We start from the raw sequence: 9,031 nt of genomic DNA on the forward strand, positions 1-9,031 counted from the left end.
AGTCTGTTTTCAGTCATAGCCACAATCCCACTAGCATTCCGTGAGTAGGGAAAGTCGTAAGTCGAAGTTGATGTCAGTAGGGTACCAGATTTAACGCTATTGTGGAGAAACAATCCACTTAGTTGACTATGCAGAGAGGACGTCAATTTAATCAATCGTCTGATGAAAAAACAGAGAGAGGATCTGAGAAATCGGTGTAAACTGCAGTGTAAAAGGAAGAATCAAATGTTAACACTGCTGAAGAAGCAGTTAAAGTGATTACACCCAGACAGAATATAACAGAACAAAGAAAATCGCATATTAAAAGCGGTTCTTTTTAGAGCCAAAAAATCATTTCAAAAAGAGTCTGACTATTGTTGACATAAAAATCATAGTTATTTTTTGTTGTTGTTGTCATTTTCCTCTTCTTTTAGTTTGCGCTTGTTTTTATCGGTCTCCCGAAAATTAGTGAAACTTACGTAGAGCGTGTAAGGACGTTTGCGCAAATTTCCTAACATTGTGTGTGAGTTTATTATTTAATTTTTCGCTTGACATCCCAAAAACACCTTTGAAGTAAGTGCGTGTGTACGTTTCTGGAAAATTAGTTCTTTCTTCACTCAGAAAATATCCCAAAAAAGCAAGTGTCAAAATAGTCACATGTGTAATATCTTTACACTTAGATTTTCTGACACAATGGTTTTAATATGCATGAAGTATTTGCCACTGGACGTTAAGCAAAAAACAATCAAATCAATTCGCTATATTTGAGACAAACAAAATTGACAGTGCTATCAGATTTATATGAATCAGATAATATATTTTTCAGCCATCTGTGCACACGGAAAATGAAGTGCAGCATTAGTAAAAGGAGATGTGAGGTATACGTCAATGAGACAGCAACCTAACTACAGAAATAACCGAAAGACATCTAGAGGTAAGGTTTATAGTCTTCAACAATAGACAGGTGTCTGAAAAATATGTTATACAAGTGCTTTCAGATTTATATATTTATATATTGTTTTTAGCCAGCAGTGTACACGGATGTGGGTTATACGTCATTGAAACAGCAACCCAACGACAGAAATAACCCTAAAACATCGTGATGCATACATACATAGACAGGTGACCAAACATTGTCAATATGTCTCGCTCTTAATTGTCTCGATTCCATGTACTATAAATGAATACAAAAGAAACAGTCAAAGATCTGGTGTTAACACTCAATTCCCTAAAAAAAGGGGGGAAATATTACGATATGACATACGTCCACTAACGACCACGTGCCAGACGTACGACACTCAATGAAAATGAAATGGGATTTAAGTAAAGTGTTGGTTTTTTTTATGTCTCAAACCACCCCCTCTTATCTTACAGCATTACTAGGAGAAATATGGCAAGAGTTGCATCTAAGATTTAATCCCGTCCGTCGCTTCAACGTACGTACGGGTTTCACTCAATCCCGACAAGGGTTAAGTTCCCAACAGATCTAGACTGTGTTAAACTAGTCTGCGGTTATTTAACAAATGTTGCAACACAAACTTAAATGTAAAAATTATTTCTTTAAAAAGGTATAATAACACGGCTTTTTTCAAAGTTTTGCAAAATTTGTGTTTGTTATCAGGAAAAACCCATGATAAAGACTCATTTTATGATTTAATCGTTGTTTAAAATTTTTTGGGACTTTTTAATTTTAATCTGCGCACCTGACAACTTCAAAAAATACGAAAAATGCCAAAAACCCTACAAACGTATATAATACGTATATACACGATCCAAATTTTTGCCAATACCTTCTCTGAGGAAATTTTGCAAATTGTGTACTATATAAGGGTTTCGAGCCCTATACATCATATGCTAACCTCTGATAGAAGTAGCTTCTTTTGTTTCGTACTATGCATGGAGAACATTTTTTTACTTTTACTTTTGCTTTTTGCATTGTTTTGTGTTTTGATTTTTTTTTTAGAAAAGAGGGGGGATGGAGCCGTGAAATAGATTTTTTTAAAATGATAAACAGCAGCTATAAAATGGATAATATTTCAAAGTTTAGTAAATAGGTAACAACTTTTTGACAAACAAAACATAAAATATGATAAAAGAAGATGCAAAGTATACATCAATAAAATAGAAACCCAACAACACACAACTGAACAGCATGACATTCGCTATTATTTTTTTTATTAGATTGTCGGTTCAATTATGCACCACTTTCCACATGCAAATTGTAGAGTTTTAATTATGACAACATTATAATGAAGTATATTAGCAAAAAACTTAGACATTCTCCTGCGCAGGTTTACGTAAAATAGGCGAGTAACAGCATTGTGCAATGCCGTCAATCTGAGTAGATGTACATTACATTTTTATATCACAGTGTGGTATCGGCAACAGACGAGGAAACAGCATAATTTCCTCGTAAACGATTAAAACGGATAAAGTCTGTTTTCAGTCATAGCCACAATCCCACTAGCATTCCGTGAGTAGGGAAAGTCGTAAGTCGAAGTTGATGTCAGTAGGGTACCAGATTTAACGCTATTGTGGAGAAACAATCCACTTAGTTGACTATGCAGAGAGGACGTCAATTTAATCAATCGTCTGATGAAAAAACAGAGAGAGGATCTGAGAAATCGGTGTAAACTGCAGTGTAAAAGGAAGAATCAAATGTTAACACTGCTGAAGAAGCAGTTAAAGTGATTACACCCAGACAGAATATAACAGAACAAAGAAAATCGCATATTAAAAGCGGTTCTTTTTAGAGCCAAAAAATCATTTCAAAAAGAGTCTGACTATTGTTGACATAAAAATCATAGTTATTTTTTGTTGTTGTTGTCATTTTCCTCTTCTTTTAGTTTGCGCTTGTTTTTATCGGTCTCCCGAAAATTAGTGAAACTTACGTAGAGCGTGTAAGGACGTTTGCGCAAATTTCCTAACATTGTGTGTGAGTTTATTATTTAATTTTTCGCTTGACATCCCAAAAACACCTTTGAAGTAAGTGCGTGTGTACGTTTCTGGAAAATTAGTTCTTTCTTCACTCAGAAAATATCCCAAAAAAGCAAGTGTCAAAATAGTCACATGTGTAATATCTTTACACTTAGATTTTCTGACACAATGGTTTTAATATGCATGAAGTATTTGCCACTGGACGTTAAGCAAAAAACAATCAAATCAATTCGCTATATTTGAGACAAACAAAATTGACAGTGCTATCAGATTTATATGAATCAGATAATATATTTTTCAGCCATCTGTGCACACGGAAAATGAAGTGCAGCATTAGTAAAAGGAGATGTGAGGTATACGTCAATGAGACAGCAACCTAACTACAGAAATAACCGAAAGACATCTAGAGGTAAGGTTTATAGTCTTCAACAATAGACAGGTGTCTGAAAAATATGTTATACAAGTGCTTTCAGATTTATATATTTATATATTGTTTTTAGCCAGCAGTGTACACGGATGTGGGTTATACGTCATTGAAACAGCAACCCAACGACAGAAATAACCCTAAAACATCGTGATGCATACATACATAGACAGGTGACCAAACATTGTCAATATGTCTCGCTCTTAATTGTCTCGATTCCATGTACTATAAATGAATACAAAAGAAACAGTCAAAGATCTGGTGTTAACACTCAATTCCCTAAAAAAAGGGGGGAAATATTACGATATGACATACGTCCACTAACGACCACGTGCCAGACGTACGACACTCAATGAAAATGAAATGGGATTTAAGTAAAGTGTTGGTTTTTTTTATGTCTCAAACCACCCCCTCTTATCTTACAGCATTACTAGGAGAAATATGGCAAGAGTTGCATCTAAGATTTAATCCCGTCCGTCGCTTCAACGTACGTACGGGTTTCACTCAATCCCGACAAGGGTTAAGTTCCCAACAGATCTAGACTGTGTTAAACTAGTCTGCGGTTATTTAACAAATGTTGCAACACAAACTTAAATGTAAAAATTATTTCTTTAAAAAGGTATAATAACACGGCTTTTTTCAAAGTTTTGCAAAATTTGTGTTTGTTATCAGGAAAAACCCATGATAAAGACTCATTTTATGATTTAATCGTTGTTTAAAATTTTTTGGGACTTTTTAATTTTAATCTGCGCACCTGACAACTTCAAAAAATACGAAAAATGCCAAAAACCCTACAAACGTATATAATACGTATATACACGATCCAAATTTTTGCCAATACCTTCTCTGAGGAAATTTTGCAAATTGTGTACTATATAAGGGTTTCGAGCCCTATACATCATATGCTAACCTCTGATAGAAGTAGCTTCTTTTGTTTCGTACTATGCATGGAGAACATTTTTTTACTTTTACTTTTGCTTTTTGCATTGTTTTGTGTTTTGATTTTTTTTTTAGAAAAGAGGGGGGATGGAGCCGTGAAATAGATTTTTTTAAAATGATAAACAGCAGCTATAAAATGGATAATATTTCAAAGTTTAGTAAATAGGTAACAACTTTTTGACAAACAAAACATAAAATATGATAAAAGAAGATGCAAAGTATACATCAATAAAATAGAAACCCAACAACACACAACTGAACAGCATGACATTCGCTATTATTTTTTTTATTAGATTGTCGGTTCAATTATGCACCACTTTCCACATGCAAATTGTAGAGTTTTAATTATGACAACATTATAATGAAGTATATTAGCAAAAAACTTAGACATTCTCCTGCGCAGGTTTACGTAAAATAGGCGAGTAACAGCATTGTGCAATGCCGTCAATCTGAGTAGATGTACATTACATTTTTATATCACAGTGTGGTATCGGCAACAGACGAGGAAACAGCATAATTTCCTCGTAAACGATTAAAACGGATAAAGTCTGTTTTCAGTCATAGCCACAATCCCACTAGCATTCCGTGAGTAGGGAAAGTCGTAAGTCGAAGTTGATGTCAGTAGGGTACCAGATTTAACGCTATTGTGGAGAAACAATCCACTTAGTTGACTATGCAGAGAGGACGTCAATTTAATCAATCGTCTGATGAAAAAACAGAGAGAGGATCTGAGAAATCGGTGTAAACTGCAGTGTAAAAGGAAGAATCAAATGTTAACACTGCTGAAGAAGCAGTTAAAGTGATTACACCCAGACAGAATATAACAGAACAAAGAAAATCGCATATTAAAAGCGGTTCTTTTTAGAGCCAAAAAATCATTTCAAAAAGAGTCTGACTATTGTTGACATAAAAATCATAGTTATTTTTTGTTGTTGTTGTCATTTTCCTCTTCTTTTAGTTTGCGCTTGTTTTTATCGGTCTCCCGAAAATTAGTGAAACTTACGTAGAGCGTGTAAGGACGTTTGCGCAAATTTCCTAACATTGTGTGTGAGTTTATTATTTAATTTTTCGCTTGACATCCCAAAAACACCTTTGAAGTAAGTGCGTGTGTACGTTTCTGGAAAATTAGTTCTTTCTTCACTCAGAAAATATCCCAAAAAAGCAAGTGTCAAAATAGTCACATGTGTAATATCTTTACACTTAGATTTTCTGACACAATGGTTTTAATATGCATGAAGTATTTGCCACTGGACGTTAAGCAAAAAACAATCAAATCAATTCGCTATATTTGAGACAAACAAAATTGACAGTGCTATCAGATTTATATGAATCAGATAATATATTTTTCAGCCATCTGTGCACACGGAAAATGAAGTGCAGCATTAGTAAAAGGAGATGTGAGGTATACGTCAATGAGACAGCAACCTAACTACAGAAATAACCGAAAGACATCTAGAGGTAAGGTTTATAGTCTTCAACAATAGACAGGTGTCTGAAAAATATGTTATACAAGTGCTTTCAGATTTATATATTTATATATTGTTTTTAGCCAGCAGTGTACACGGATGTGGGTTATACGTCATTGAAACAGCAACCCAACGACAGAAATAACCCTAAAACATCGTGATGCATACATACATAGACAGGTGACCAAACATTGTCAATATGTCTCGCTCTTAATTGTCTCGATTCCATGTACTATAAATGAATACAAAAGAAACAGTCAAAGATCTGGTGTTAACACTCAATTCCCTAAAAAAAGGGGGGAAATATTACGATATGACATACGTCCACTAACGACCACGTGCCAGACGTACGACACTCAATGAAAATGAAATGGGATTTAAGTAAAGTGTTGGTTTTTTTTATGTCTCAAACCACCCCCTCTTATCTTACAGCATTACTAGGAGAAATATGGCAAGAGTTGCATCTAAGATTTAATCCCGTCCGTCGCTTCAACGTACGTACGGGTTTCACTCAATCCCGACAAGGGTTAAGTTCCCAACAGATCTAGACTGTGTTAAACTAGTCTGCGGTTATTTAACAAATGTTGCAACACAAACTTAAATGTAAAAATTATTTCTTTAAAAAGGTATAATAACACGGCTTTTTTCAAAGTTTTGCAAAATTTGTGTTTGTTATCAGGAAAAACCCATGATAAAGACTCATTTTATGATTTAATCGTTGTTTAAAATTTTTTGGGACTTTTTAATTTTAATCTGCGCACCTGACAACTTCAAAAAATACGAAAAATGCCAAAAACCCTACAAACGTATATAATACGTATATACACGATCCAAATTTTTGCCAATACCTTCTCTGAGGAAATTTTGCAAATTGTGTACTATATAAGGGTTTCGAGCCCTATACATCATATGCTAACCTCTGATAGAAGTAGCTTCTTTTGTTTCGTACTATGCATGGAGAACATTTTTTTACTTTTACTTTTGCTTTTTGCATTGTTTTGTGTTTTGATTTTTTTTTTAGAAAAGAGGGGGGATGGAGCCGTGAAATAGATTTTTTTTAAATGATAAACAGCAGCTATAAAATGGATAATATTTCAAAGTTTAGTAAATAGGTAACAACTTTTTGACAAACAAAACATAAAATATGATAAAAGAAGATGCAAAGTATACATCAATAAAATAGAAACCCAACAACACACAACTGAACAGCATGACATTCGCTATTTTTTTTTTTATTAGATTGTCGGTTCAATTATGCACCACTTTCCACATGCAAATTGTAGAGTTTTAATTATGACAACATTATAATGAAGTATATTAGCAAAAAACTTAGACATTCTCCTGCGCAGGTTTACGTAAAATAGGCGAGTAACAGCATTGTGCAATGCCGTCAATCTGAGTAGATGTACATTACATTTTTATATCACAGTGTGGTATCGGCAACAGACGAGGAAACAGCATAATTTCCTCGTAAACGATTAAAACGGATAAAGTCTGTTTTCAGTCATAGCCACAATCCCACTAGCATTCCGTGAGTAGGGAAAGTCGTAAGTCGAAGTTGATGTCAGTAGGGTACCAGATTTAACGCTATTGTGGAGAAACAATCCACTTAGTTGACTATGCAGAGAGGACGTCAATTTAATCAATCGTCTGATGAAAAAACAGAGAGAGGATCTGAGAAATCGGTGTAAACTGCAGTGTAAAAGGAAGAATCAAATGTTAACACTGCTGAAGAAGCAGTTAAAGTGATTACACCCAGACAGAATATAACAGAACAAAGAAAATCGCATATTAAAAGCGGTTCTTTTTAGAGCCAAAAAATCATTTCAAAAAGAGTCTGACTATTGTTGACATAAAAATCATAGTTATTTTTTGTTGTTGTTGTCATTTTCCTCTTCTTTTAGTTTGCGCTTGTTTTTATCGGTCTCCCGAAAATTAGTGAAACTTACGTAGAGCGTGTAAGGACGTTTGCGCAAATTTCCTAACATTGTGTGTGAGTTTATTATTTAATTTTTCGCTTGACATCCCAAAAACACCTTTGAAGTAAGTGCGTGTGTACGTTTCTGGAAAATTAGTTCTTTATTCACTCAGAAAATATCCCAAAAAAGCAAGTGTCAAAATAGTCACATGTGTAATATCTTTACACTTAGATTTTCTGACACAATGGTTTTAATATGCATGAAGTATTTGCCACTGGACGTTAAGCAAAAAACAATCAAATCAATTCGCTATATTTGAGACAAACAAAATTGACAGTGCTATCAGATTTATATGAATCAGATAATATATTTTTCAGCCATCTGTGCACACGGAAAATGAAGTGCAGCATTAGTAAAAGGAGATGTGAGGTATACGTCAATGAGACAGCAACCTAACTACAGAAATAACCGAAAGACATCTAGAGGTAAGGTTTATAGTCTTCAACAATAGACAGGTGTCTGAAAAATATGTTATACAAGTGCTTTCAGATTTATATATTTATATATTGTTTTTAGCCAGCAGTGTACACGGATGTGGGTTATACGTCATTGAAACAGCAACCCAACGACAGAAATAACCCTAAAACATCGTGATGCATACATACATAGACAGGTGACCAAACATTGTCAATATGTCTCGCTCTTAATTGTCTCGATTCCATGTACTATAAATGAATACAAAAGAAACAGTCAAAGATCTGGTGTTAACACTCAATTCCCTAAAAAAAGGGGGGAAATATTACGATATGACATACGTCCACTAACGACCACGTGCCAGACGTACGACACTCAATGAAAATGAAATGGGATTTAAGTAAAGTGTTGGTTTTTTTTATGTCTCAAACCACCCCCTCTTATCTTACAGCATTACTAGGAGAAATATGGCAAGAGTTGCATCTAAGATTTAATCCCGTCCGTCGCTTCAACGTACGTACGGGTTTCACTCAATCCCGACAAGGGTTAAGTTCCCAACAGATCTAGACTGTGTTAAACTAGTCTGCGGTTATTTAACAAATGTTGCAACACAAACTTAAATGTAAAAATTATTTCTTTAAAAAGGTATAATAACACGGCTTTTTTCAAAGTTTTGCAAAATTTGTGTTTGTTATCAGGAAAAACCCATGATAAAGACTCATTTTATGATTTAATCGTTGTTTAAAATTTTTTGGGACTTTTTAATTTTAATCTGCGCACCTGACAACTTCAAAAAATACGAAAAATGCCAAAAACCCTACAAACGTATATAATACGTATATACACGATCCAAATTTTTGCCAATACCTTCTCTGAGGAAATTTTGCAAATTG

The sequence above is a fragment of the Mytilus californianus genome, unplaced genomic scaffold (assembly GCF_021869535.1).
Source record: "Mytilus californianus isolate M0D057914Y unplaced genomic scaffold, xbMytCali1.0.p SCAF_12, whole genome shotgun sequence".
Lineage (NCBI taxonomy): Eukaryota > Metazoa > Mollusca > Bivalvia > Mytilida > Mytilidae > Mytilus > Mytilus californianus.